The 13,487-nt window shown below is 37.5% G+C and overlaps 1 protein-coding gene across 1 annotated transcript in view; it reads right to left on the reverse strand.

Annotated features, from left to right (window-relative positions):
* The window catches only part of adgrb1a (adhesion G protein-coupled receptor B1a), an 89,422-nt gene that overhangs the window by 53,116 nt on the left and 22,819 nt on the right, over positions 1-13,487 (reverse strand). The gene's annotated exons all lie outside the window — the stretch shown is intronic.

Raw genomic sequence — 13,487 nt, forward strand, 5'->3', positions numbered from 1 at the left:
TTTGGTTTTTCTATTTACCGGTATTTTTTTGCATTGTAAAATAAAACCTATGTAGGCTACTTTACCTTTTTTTTTTTTGCCAAATTATTTTGTAAGATCAATACCTAGGTGTCTTGTTCTTCCCTCATATTTATATATAAATGATTTTCCTAATATTTTGATGGTTTATTTAAACTTGTAGGGTCACTAAAATCAAACATCCCCTCCGGGAATAGCATTTTAACATATATTTTAATACCTTTAATACCTTAAGAAAAAAACAGTCACATCACTGACCCCAAATATCAACCGACCCCTTCCTACTGTTACACGTGAAACAACCATAGACAGTATATAAAAGGAAACAACCCTCATGCACAGCCCAAGTTAATACATTATGCTACATAAAGGCCAGATATAAAAATAATGTATGCCTTTTCTGCAGCGCTGATACAAATCTGCCGGCAAGCATGTGCTGAAAAGCAGAATCAATATCTATTTGTTTGAGCAGGATGAGCGATTAATGGCAAATTGTTTACTTGGGGTGCTGAGATTGGCTTTGCCGCATGTTGTGCGAGACACATTCACCTGATAAAACATAACGGATTCTAATCTTCAGTGCCACGGCCTCGAATTTAGCATCAAATGTCCTCCTTGCACAGCAAGTGACAATCGCATGCAAAATTAACCGGGACGGCTCTCAGCCCGCTGTCCTGATTAATCCCATCCACCAATCACGCTTCAAGTCAGATGGCTTCATCAACCAATCGCACGTGGCATAAACAGCGTGCTTAACCAATCCCTTCTCCAGGGGGGACTGTAAAGTGGTGAAAATCAGTCCTAAATAATCTTCTCAGCTTCTGTGCGGATTGACTTCAATCTTTTTTTTATTTTTTTTTAATAAAAATTCAAAGAACACTGAAAATGGCTGGAATTAGTATAGTAAGAATATTCGTAAGGCAAACAATCTTTAGAAAAGCAAATAAGTAAAAAAGTCCAGATAGGGAAAAAAAAAAACTATTTAGAGATAAGATTTTCTCTCTCTGTGAAAAACGATGGGAGACTACGACCTTTTTTGGCTCAATAATCACTGACTGAAGGAGAAAAAGGGGGGCATAATAATGTAGTGTTTTCTTTCTCTGTCCCCAAGGACATTTTATTATGCTTTCAATAATTTAGTGTGCTTCTCTTGTTCGGTGGTAGCTCCCTTACATCCAGACTCTTTGCAGTGAATGCTATATCATCTTTAAACTCTCATATTCGTCCTCTGCTCGGATGTTTCTTTCTATTCATCAGCCCTTCCTCTATCATTCTGTCTTTTCCCCTGTTTTTCAAATTGCAGCTGCAGCACGCACCTGTTTTTCAAAGGATGAGTGTGTGGATATACATCATTCTGCCCATTAGTAATATCATCTTGTTGGGAGGCTGTTTACGAAAACCCCAAAGTGACCTTCACTTTCCCTCAATGGCCGGCAGAAGGTCTAATAACAACTCAAGTGAGAGTGATCCGAAATCATCAATACAAGATCTAACCATAATCTCACCCGCCACAGACCCTTGCATATCTGCTACAAGCTAAGTCAGTACATCTAAATTACACCCCACATTTGACTTCATGCATTGTTTTCTGGCTGCTTACATGCTAAAACACAGACTGTGGATCAGTGATGGATAGCGAAACATGGGAGGTGCTGACACCCAGAGGATGCTACTCGTCATTGGCGTCCACACCGGCAACAAAAGAGCATGCAAGTAAAAAGAAAGAGTTGATTTAAAAAATAAATGAATAAATTATATTTAAAATTTATGTTTGGTAAAAAAAAAAAAAAAAACCTTATCTGATCTCTTTAACAAAAAAAAAAAAGTTTCTTTAAACGTCTTTTCTCATTGATGTAGAAATTAAATGGATAAAATCTGATTTCTGAAAGACTCCTAAAAGTGTTTGAGCAAAAATAAATGAGCCATCCATCATCTCGCACCTTTTTTTTCTTTCGCTCTCTCTGCCCGTCTCTATCTGTCCCTCTGATGGCTGAAGCTCGCAGGTCTAATCCACTGTTCTGTGTGTATGTGTGTGTGCATTTCTGCTGTCAGTATCCTGCTTAGAATAAATATTTGAACAGCTGTGCTTACACATCTCATTGATTAACCTCACTCCAGGGGCAGGAAACACAACTTAGGTTTGCACCCTTGCCGCTTCACATAATCTTTCCTCTCTTGCGCTGCAGTGCCCAAAATGGTCCACTGCAAACCGATACTCATTCAAACAACCAAACATTTCCATTGAATTTAAACTGGAATAATGTTCTTCTGGCATACTTTGATGGATGTATCTGTCATTACAGACAGATGGTGATGTATTTGGCTCTTAATTAAACCTTTTGCAGTGCATAGAACTAGCAGTTGATGGTCTGAAGTATCTGATTTGGGTTGCTTATGGCCAATGGCTTCACCAGTATCTAGAGATCAAAAATGAAATTAACCCTTTTAATTTACTAATAATACGCATTTAGTACAAATCAGTATTATATTATTATAGGCTCCATGCCCTACAGAGGATAACCGAATTGGAGAATGGATGGATGGACATTATTATATTAAAATTAGTAATATTAATACTGTTTTTTTGAATATACAGTAATTTGTACAAGTTTTTTGAAAACCATACATTTCATAAGTAGCCTATTTCGTGCTTTAATTCATTAAACACTCAGTTGCTTATCAATAAGCCAATGAGAGTGTGACTGACAAAGTCAAATATAATAATAAATAATTGTTATGAATAATTAATTATTCACTTAATTATTAACTTAGAATAGCAGTGGATAGATAGTGAACCAGCCTTATTACTTATTCAACATGATAAACAAAATATACATTTATAATGGCTTTCATAGTGATAATAAGTGATAATAAATAATAAAGCAAGGGACACCATTAAAATGTGGGTGGGGTTACAAATAAACAAAGAGGGGTCTTCCTCTTAATTTTTGTTTACATTTTTCCAGCATGGCCTATTTGATCTTTATTTCAAAGATGGAAAGTAGCTGCAAACTAGGCTAAATATTTAGTAAAAACAGAGAAATAGGTTCTGTCCTCAGACATAGATCAAACATCTACCCATGAGCACCATTACATTAATAAAAAAAATCTGTATTTTTTTCATCCAACAACATTCCAAATATATGATGTCTAGAAAAAGGTAGGCAGTGATTGGACCATTGTTTCCAATCCAACCAATAAGATGCATCTTCCCAAAAAATATTGGAGTGCTGCAGCACACTACGTTAGTCTAATTGATTTCTCAAAAACGGGCAACCGTCCAGATGAGATTATATGTGGTGGAATGTCTATTAATATAAATTAAAACGCAATTATTGTTTTTATTTTTAAATAATGTACAGTTTTAAATAACAAAAACGTGAAATTTACTCAAAACACACGCACGCACGCACGCACGCACACACAAGGCTGTGTAGATCAGTAGATTTGGGAACTGACACAAAGCATGTTTTAACACAATTTAAAGCTACACTGTGTAACTTTTTAAGTTGATTCTTAGCAAAACACACTTTGTTCTATCAAAAGTATCTGTGCTCATTCATGTGTAATTACTTCCACCAACTAATAATGTATTCTCGTAAGCTAGAATCTGCATTTTATGATACATACGGGTGAGATGATCGAATGGCGGCAGCCATGTTTCGCGCTCCATCTTGAAAATACATTCGCCAAAGAGGGACATGCCTGGAAAATCAAGCTTCGCCTTTCGCGTTTTTACACTCAGTAACACTCATGGACGAACTCGAACTGGAAGCCATGTTAATCTTGGAATAATACGGCCACCGTAGGAGTTAAAACGCACTCGGAATTGAAAGGAACATAAATTAATATTCACTGGGTAGTCAAATACCATTTCACCGCTAGATGGGGGAAAATATCACACAGTGTAGCTTTAACAATTTGTTCTGTTCTTTCTTCTCTGGTGACATGTGATTAATGACACGTTCTCTCAGTGGCTCACTAATGAGCAATGGGCCTGGGTCATTTTCCATCTCATAGGTTCATCTGGTGACTTTGATACCCGTTTAGTGATGATGATCACCACTTCTGCTCTGTCTTTCAATGTTCACACAATGACAACAGCAGTGACTTCTCATCAGCGGAGTGTATGCGTTACAGGATTACTGACTGAGTCAGGTGGGGAGCTCAGAGTCTACACTGTTTACTGATGAGCAAGTAGATAAACAGATCAGAAGTACGACAGAGGTATGAATAGGGGTTTGGTTGAATGTTCTTTGGTTGCAGGTGCGGGTCAGAGAAGTCGACGTTTCAATTCCGAAGATGGATGCCTCTCCTCAGCAGGAACAAAAGGGGAAAAATCTAGCTTGAATCAAAAACACCTTCACTAAAAGGATCAGATGGGCCTCACACTTTTCACAGGCCCAGATGAGTGGAAAAATAACAGGCTTTTCTTATTTTCCCCTTGCACATCAATCTTCAGCAGAGAAACATCTGCTCATAAGAGCAAAAGGACGTGGGTGCACGTGTGAACACACACACAAACATACACACAAACATGCCATCTTGCCCTCACTTCCACGTACTTTCAGCTCTTGGATCAGTGACCGCCGTAATGGATCATCACACTGGGGCTGAACCCAGAACAGAATCTAACTCTCCAAACTCCATGACATTTACAGAGAAATAAATGTATCTTAAATAAGTTTCTAAAATGTCTTTTAAATGCTAAGGAGAAAGAAAGGATGTATAGGCTGCATATGAAATTGCAATCTTCATACTGAGATATATATAGGCTATATATAAAGGTTGATTAAAGTGTCTAAATGAGTACACATAGGGAAATGCAGTATTTAAGAATGCAAAACCATTAATAGACAAATAATAGACAAATAATGAATAATAGCATAGTCAGCACCAGTCAACTGTGAGAAAGTTGTTTTGCTTAAAAACAACTTGAATTATTTACTTATGAATGAATGTAATGAATTTCAGTGGGTACATCTTGTAAACCCGCCTTATAATTGCAGAAAGTTAGGGTCTCAAAAAACCTGGCAACTGTCCAAAACTAGCACAAAAATGCAGGTGGACATTCAATGCTAGCCAGATGTGATGATATGGTAAATGGATTTAAGGTGTCAATCTCAAATCATAAAAGGCTTTTGATAAACGATTATGAACAACACTATACTGGACAACAACACTAAAGCAGAATCAGTTTATGAATGGCCTGACATGATGCAGAGCTTCTGACTGAAATAAAATTATTTTATAAAATCATGAATAAAACTGAAAGCAACTTTCGTTTCTTTCTGTGTATATAATTACAATGGCTTGCTAAAGCAGATCTTAAAAAGTCATTTTTATACCAATGAATTTCAATAAATAAAGTCATATAAAATAAAATTAACACCCGAAGCTACTAACTTTTCAATTTAACAATGATTTCGCCTTGATTTCGCAGAATCATGTTGTCTTCACCTCTACAGCCGATGGAGAATACGATGGGACTCGGGGAGAAATCATATTCATGGATGACCGGTAATGTATAAAAAATGTATTAACGTTACGAAAGCCATTGGAGTGGAACGAGGCCGCTGGAGCGATTGCTAATGAGAGACAAGCACGACACACGGCTCGAGAGCAGCTTTTATTATGCTATAGACCGCTTCCGCTTCTTCCAGTCAGTATGTGGCGTAACGCAGCGCTGTTTTATCATATAAGATACATTTGAGTGTGTTGAAAGTTGTTATAATGCTACTCTGCATGTGCGTTCGATCGGCGGCTTCTATATGAGAAACTTGTTGCACACCGCAGTGAGCTAGATCAATATTAGGCATGGTAAATATGGTAGGCTACTCGCGGTAAATCAAGTAAATGAGATTTAAACAAAAAGACTAACTGCGTTGAGCTGTATAACTTTATGATTCGTTTTCTGTCAATGAATGTATCTAAACACTTGCTTACCTGTCTAATAAAACACATAATATATAAAAGCGTCTTGGGTGTTTCCATGGTTTCTACAAAAATCTACAGGAAATTTAGGGTAACGTGGGTATGATGTAATTGATAGGCGACACGAGGACATGGTCCGTGTCCTGGTTAGAACTGTTTATTTCTCTGGATTTAAACATTCGTAGAAATATGTGGGATAATGTAAGTACACAAATCAACTAAATATATAACATTGTTCTAGTGGTTTTTATATATTTTGATCCAAAAATCGCACATAGTGTGCGTTTAATGTTGACAATAAGAGAGACGGAAAAAATATGCATTAGTTAGTAAACTTGATTAAAACAGCCTTCATATTGGGGACTTGACAGCGTACTGAGTATCTCACTCTGAGCTAATGTTCCTATGGAAACCACTTTGGTGGCACATGCATGTTCCAGACCCTTAGGTGCATTAGGCATTCCTACATGCCCATCTGTGGCGCCTCTCAAAAGTATATGGCTTTTTCAGACAAATAACCCCTAATCCCCCTAATCAAACCATTCATCTCTCCTCTCTCAATCTCCCTTGCTCGCTTTCACTGGGTCAATCTCAGCATGTTAGAAGAGATTTTCTATCTTTTATAGATTCTATTTTGTATGGACTGCAGGTTAGATGTGACTCTAGAGATGTGAGAGGGGGTAATCATACAGATAGGTCGGGGAGCTCTTTACAGCACTGTTGTCTTTCGCTCTCCATCACAGACACACACATACTCCCACACACAAACACAACAGGTCTATCTGCAGGAGCATGTGTTCACTAATAAGCAGCTCCCTTGGATTTTTTTAAAGCTCATCCAGGGTCAGACACCAATCTGAGATGAGTGTACATGTTTGTGTGAGTCATTTTAAGCATTTTGATATTGAAGTTTAGATCCTAGATCAATCTTGTTATTTTTTTAACAACGTATACAATCGGCATGAAATGAAAGTTGCAATAGACTTTTCTGCCCTTTATGACAAATCCGAGTTAAACAGCTTATCGAACAAGAACAAAATGTAGAAGAAGGAGGGGAAGTTATTTTGGTTTAAGATTATGAAGGCACATGAATGTTTAAAAAAAATATTTTGCACAGATAAATTATTTTAATGACTTTTATTTTTAAAAATATTGCAAAATTCCATAAATTTTTTTACGATTTTGATTTCATGATGACTTAATGTTATTGGTTGAAGTGTAATGATAACTGCCTTATCTGCCTCTACCTCTTCTTCTTTCCTGGACTGATATATTTTCTTTTCAAGCAATTAAAGAAAGACAATGTGCAAAACTTAAACTAAATAATAAATTATGAAATAATTCTAACTAAAACGTTAAAGGTTGGGTAGGCAATTTCGGACAGGCTAGGAAAAGCAAGCTAGCTTTGGAAGCATAAGATCCCACCCTCCCTTCGGAGTGTCTCCAAAACCGTGCCTCCTTCAAAACACATGAACGCACACAGCAGAGTCTGTAAAGCGTCAAGAGATGAGAGACGGAGTTAAATTACCTAATTTCTCACAGCACCTAACATTACAATAATAATAAAAACAGCTTACAGAACTCTTACTTGTACCACCTGACTGCTGCATATTCATTTCAGCATTGTTGACACAGAAACGCAGAACGTCAAGCGTTGCCATGTCATAATTACTGTTACGAAATGGCGTGAGCGGAGCTTAAAGCTCGTTGTTTTTGTTCAGGAGGAACTGTTCGTTCTGGCGCTCGTTGATGGTATGGTAATACATGTTGACATCCAGGTAGGACATTGTATCATTGTATACTGGGACAGAATGCAATGATTGGACGAATATTTTTTGGCCCTGAGACTTCCACAGAAAATGTATGTTTTAATATATAAGGACCACTTCCATTATTGTTTGTTATCAGGATAGAAGAGTTTCAACCAGTATAACAAAGTGTTTATAAAAATTAAATTGCCTATCCTACATTTAAAGGTAGGGTAGGTCAGAATTGTCTAAAAAAAACTTTTATTCAAATTTGTTTAAACTGTCTTTATATACCAATGCATAATTAAAATGTAAGTACTCTGATAAAAAGAGTATAAAAAATCGAGTGACTCTAGACCGTTTAATCTTCATTAAACACAGCTCATTAATTCCATTCACTCCCACCTAAAAACGGGTGCGCGACTGCGCGCACGTGGGCAGAGCCAGTAATAACGGCGGTAGTCATGGCGACGGAGAGTGACAGTCGCGCAAGCCAATCCTGTGATTCGTCCCGAATGGAAATAATGAGCTGTGTTTAATGAAGATTAAACGGTCTAGAGTCACTCGATTTTTATACTCTTTTTATCAGAGTACTTACATTTTAATTATGCATTGATATATATAGAAAGTTTAATCAAATTTGGTAAAAAGTTCTTATATAAATCCTACCTACCCTACCTTTAACATGAGTCCTAAAAAATTACATTCATATTGCTTGTGTTGTTGTTCATCATTGGTAAGTCACTTTGGATAAAATCATCCAATAAATGCATACAATTAAATATAAAAATGTGGTGCTGATATGCTAGATGCTAAAGTGGAATGAAATGGATTTGGGTGTCTGACTGACTTCCAAAAGAGCTTTATGTTAAAGAATTCTGAGGGGAATCCAAATAGGCAGCGAATCCGTGTCCAACTAGTTCAAGTTCAGTGAGTCAGCGGTTCTGTGTTCAATTTCACAAGCACTGAAGGAGTGAACGAACACGGCACTATCCAATCCGCGCAACATTGCTTCCCTTTCAAGCGTATGCAACCAATCATTGTCGAGGATCACAAATTGAAGGGGACAATCATTTTTAGCAGCGTGAGCAGAACATAGGCAAAAAGTCAAGTGTAAGGAGAGAACTAAATTATAACATAAATAATGATTGTAACAAAGTTATAGCAGCTCTCGTAACAATAAACAACATTTACCCAACAAACCCAACGTTAAGTTCCAGACAAATAAAATTGTGGGGCTAGGCATCATTCAGTTTGCCGCAAATGGTCGCCCAAATCATGTCTAAGTCGCAATATCAAAAGAAATACATTTTATATTTTGTATAAAGAAAATTATGCGCATAAAATTAATTAAATTGCCATCTCTCACCCTCATGTTATTCCAAAACCGTATGGCGTCCGTTCGTTCGTGCAACACGAAAGCAGAAATTCCGATGGCTGAATGAATGAACTTAAAAGCGAATCTTAGCACCGGAACCGGATCAAATGATTCATAAAAAAGATTCGACCCAAAAGATTGACTCATAAAATAAATGGGATAATGAAATAAAATGTAGGCATACACTTTAAACCAAAGGTGGGAATAAATTCAGGAGGAGAAAGGAAAGAAGAATTTGTAATTTCCAGACTTAAGTCTAAATAAATACCATAGGGTTAAATAACAAAACTGTGCATATTAAACACCCGACAGGTTGGTGTAATTGGTGTTGAAAAAGAAATAGAGAAACAGTATGCATACAATTATACAGTGTAAGAAATATTCAACTGAAAATAGGCTTTAGTGCCAATAACTCTGAAGAGTATTTTAAATCCTGATTATAAAAAAGTATCATCATTGATAGATTAGGCTTTTAAATTAAAGAAGATAGCTAATCGGTGTACAATAATTTAGGATCGGAGCTTCTCTAGAGCTGAAAGACACGGTGTGGCTTGGATCATCAAATGTTTTGTACGGAGAGAGAGTGAGTCTCTGATTCAATTCCCAGTAGGTGGCGGTACTAGGCTATGCAACCCGCCATTTAAACCAGAAAGAAGAAGAAGAAGAAGAAGATGAACCGGTACTTTTCTCAAGACAGACAAGAACACTCCAAGAATTTCAAGCTGTTGAAAGGCTTCAGAAGACTTGAAATTTAGCACGAAGTCCTTTTTGAAGTTTGAAGTTTCAGTCCCTGTTCAGTGCAGTTGTGTGAAAATAAAATGAAATTATTTTGTGTATACCACACGAACGTCTTGAGGGTGAGTAGGCTATGGGCATACTGACAACAGTTTTTTTTTTTTTTTTTTTGCATTTGTGACATTAATTTCTTATTTTGACTATTTTCTACCAAATTTCTATTACCATAACGTAACCTGGATATTTTACACAATACAGTAATTTTACCGATAAGGTGTCATTGTAAAAATAGATTATATAGCTGAAACAACCTCAGTCATAAAGTAAACAATGAAAAACTGATATTCTCCTGAACAACAATGTAACAGCCTCTTGCAACAAACACCCTCAAAAAATCCCCCTGGTGAAAGTGTGCATTAAATAGCGATGAACCCCTACAGCAAGACAGATGTCTGACAAACACCCCCCCTCCCCATCCCCATCTCCTGTGAGTGTTTGTCTAACATACATTCTTAAAACACATATAGCCTACACACCCTAATGCACACCCAACCTGGAGCATTTTTATGATCAAGCATAGAGGCAGTAAAACTGCTTGATTAAAACATTAATATTTAATGAGCTCTGCAGTAGGGGGGGCCATGAGCTAGCATTAGCAACGTTAAGAGAACGAGAGCGAGAGAGTGAAAAAGATACAGAGATAGACTATCCCTCCAGTAGAGATAAGCACTGTGCTTATCCCTCTCACAGCAGTGGGAGCAGTTTTATAAGCTGAACATCTAAAAACGATTGTGCCCCTAGTGTCCAAACATCCTCATAACACATATACCCCCACACGCAGTGACAGAGTGCCGCCCGCAGAACCGTTTTCAGCCATCCACAATGAAATGGCTCAGCATGGAACGGCTCACTAGTGTGTGTGTGTGTGTGTGTGTGTGTGTGTGTGTGTGTGTGTGTGTGTGTGTGTGTGTGTGTGTGTGTATGTGTGTGTGTGTGTGTGTAAAAGAGAGAAAAGAAGCAGTGATAAGTTAAATCTTGTTATTGCGCCTGATGAAGAACTGACGACTATGGGGGCAGTGAATTTAAATTCCTTCGTTTAGCAACATTACAGCCAAGCTATTATCAGCTCTGCTCTCGATTCAAAGCACCTCGCTGAGAAATAACAAGTGTGTGCTTTCATCTTGCTTAACCAAAGCTCTGAGACGCATCGGTCTTGAATGGCGAAAAAGTGCAAGTCATGAGGACAGGATTTTCTCCTCTCTGTTGTTGTCACCTCACACCTCTTTCTCACTCGACTCCTCTTCCATTCTGTCTCTCAAATCCAGCCCGTAATCTGTCACTGCTCTGAGCTGCGAGAGATGAATCTACTCATCTCCCATGATGCCTTGCCTCTGCGCAATGGGTCACATTCACACAATAGACACGCCTTTAGCATTTTAAGATGGGATGCACACTCTCTCCCTCATGGGTCCCTCATTTGAACTTTCCACTTTCCCTCTTAGGAATAAGAGGGAGGTGGGCCACTTATACCTATGGGGAATGTGGAGGGGGCGCATCTCCAAATTGGCCTCAGATAAAACGGACAGCCTGCCATTAAGAATGAGCTGGGGATAACCATGGAGTGATAGGTCTTAGAGAGTAACATCGTAATAATGCACAGCCTGTCTTTCAAAAGTCATCTTTCATTTGCCTTTCTATCCTGGCTCCATCCAGTGGTCCCAGCCGGACATTCCTGGCTTGCCTCCCAAGCTCACGATCAATTTATGCGATGTTCACTCTTTATCATGCCCTGCCCTCCGTCCATCTATTCATTTGCCTTGCTTGTCTTAGGGGCCATTCACATAGGATAAGTTCTTGCTATGCATTAGACAGTGTATTTGACTTATGATGTTATAATATCTCATTTATTTATTGAAATGCTGCAAAGCTCAACAATGAGGATGGACCACTGGCCGCTGAGAATTTGACATACATTGAGCTTGCTCGTCCATTTTTTATGCCTTGCAAGTTTAAATGTTTGGTTTTCTGCAATGTATTCTGCAGTCTGTATTCCCAATTTGCATACTTATGCTCTATGATGTTTTTTTTTTGTATAATTAGTGTGAGCAGTGTATTCACACTGAAAATACCTAATAGAAAAAGTACACTAAAAATACCTGGATGATGCACTTAATTAACCAAAAATGTGGAATGTTTGACACTTCATGCACTCAACTGTCGCAGCTTTACATAGTGGAGGGGGAGGGACTATCAGACTCAGATGGTAAATGACAAAATAGCCTAACCTTATAAAATGCATACACTTCACGGCTAAGTACATAGTGTATAAGTGCGTATTGTATAGTGTGTCATTCGGGACGCAACCCGGACGCAACTAATGTTATCTAGCTGGCCAACGTAAATGCGATTTGTTGAAATTACAAAAAGAATCTGTGATTATTATCAAGAATGTTGGTAAAAACATGATTGTGTTGTTAAAAACTGCAAACCAATCTGTACCGTTTGCATCGTTTTTTTTTTTGTTTGTTTTTTTTTTTTTTAGCAAAAGTGTGTTTATTCATTTATTGAGTTACATTTAGGCTATAGCTGTACAATTGTATTAAACACAACTTCATATTTATTGAAAATATACACATTTCTACTAAACATATACACTACTGTTAAAATTATGATACTGTGATAATTTATTTTTATTTTTTTATGTCTCTCATGGTCACAGGCTGCATTTATTTGGTGAAAGAAAAACAGTAATATTGTGAAATATTATTACAAATAAATTAACTTTTTTTCTATTTGAATACATTTTAAAAGATAATTGCAAAGTCAAATTTTCAGTAGCTATTACTTTCAACCTTCAGTGAGAAATCATTCTAATATGCTGAGTTGCCTTTCTTATTATGATCAATGTTGAAAAACAATTATGATGCTTAATATTTTTGTGAAAACTGTGAATGTAATATTTTTTTTTTCTGGATTCTTTGATAAATGGAAAGTTCAAAAGAACAGCATTTGTCTTTTGTAACATTATAAATGTCTTTACTGGTCCATTTAATGTATCCTTGCTGATTAAAATAATTAGGCTACGTTTTTTAAAACAAATCTTACTGAGCCCAAACTTTTGAACGGTAGAGTAAATGCCAAAATGGACATTACAACCAAAATACACTTAAATTAATCTCCATGTTTTTGAATGCAAGAACATATTATTCCCTGAGAACGGCTTTCAGTTCAATCACTCATATTATCCATTACATGAATTTAGTGCTTTTTTTTTCAGACAGTTTTGGACACTGTGAGGTGTGGAGATCCGTCACCCCCTTTTTTTAACTAGCAGAGAAAAGAAGTCCACAGAAAGGTCACATAGTCCAATGGGGTGAGTGATCTTCCACTCCAATGGCTGTAGCCTCTCCTAGGGGTTGAGTTTCTGTGCCACATCTACTCTTGGAAAAGAGATCAAATCAGAGCTCTGAACTCAGTAACCGGCCCCACTCCCTTCCTTATAATCAATCTCCAAGCGCAGCACCACTGCTATCCCATGTCACTCCCAGAGCATGTAAGCCGCATCAACTGTCCCACGGGCCGATCCGATATCCCTATCTGAACCCTCACAGGATCACACATGGCGCCAAGAAGCCAAGGTCACCCAGCTAGGACACATCAGCTGAAACCTAAAA

The sequence above is a fragment of the Phoxinus phoxinus genome (genome assembly GCF_949152265.1).
Source record: "Phoxinus phoxinus genome assembly, chromosome: 10".
In the NCBI taxonomy this organism is placed as follows: Eukaryota; Metazoa; Chordata; class Actinopteri; order Cypriniformes; family Leuciscidae; genus Phoxinus; species Phoxinus phoxinus.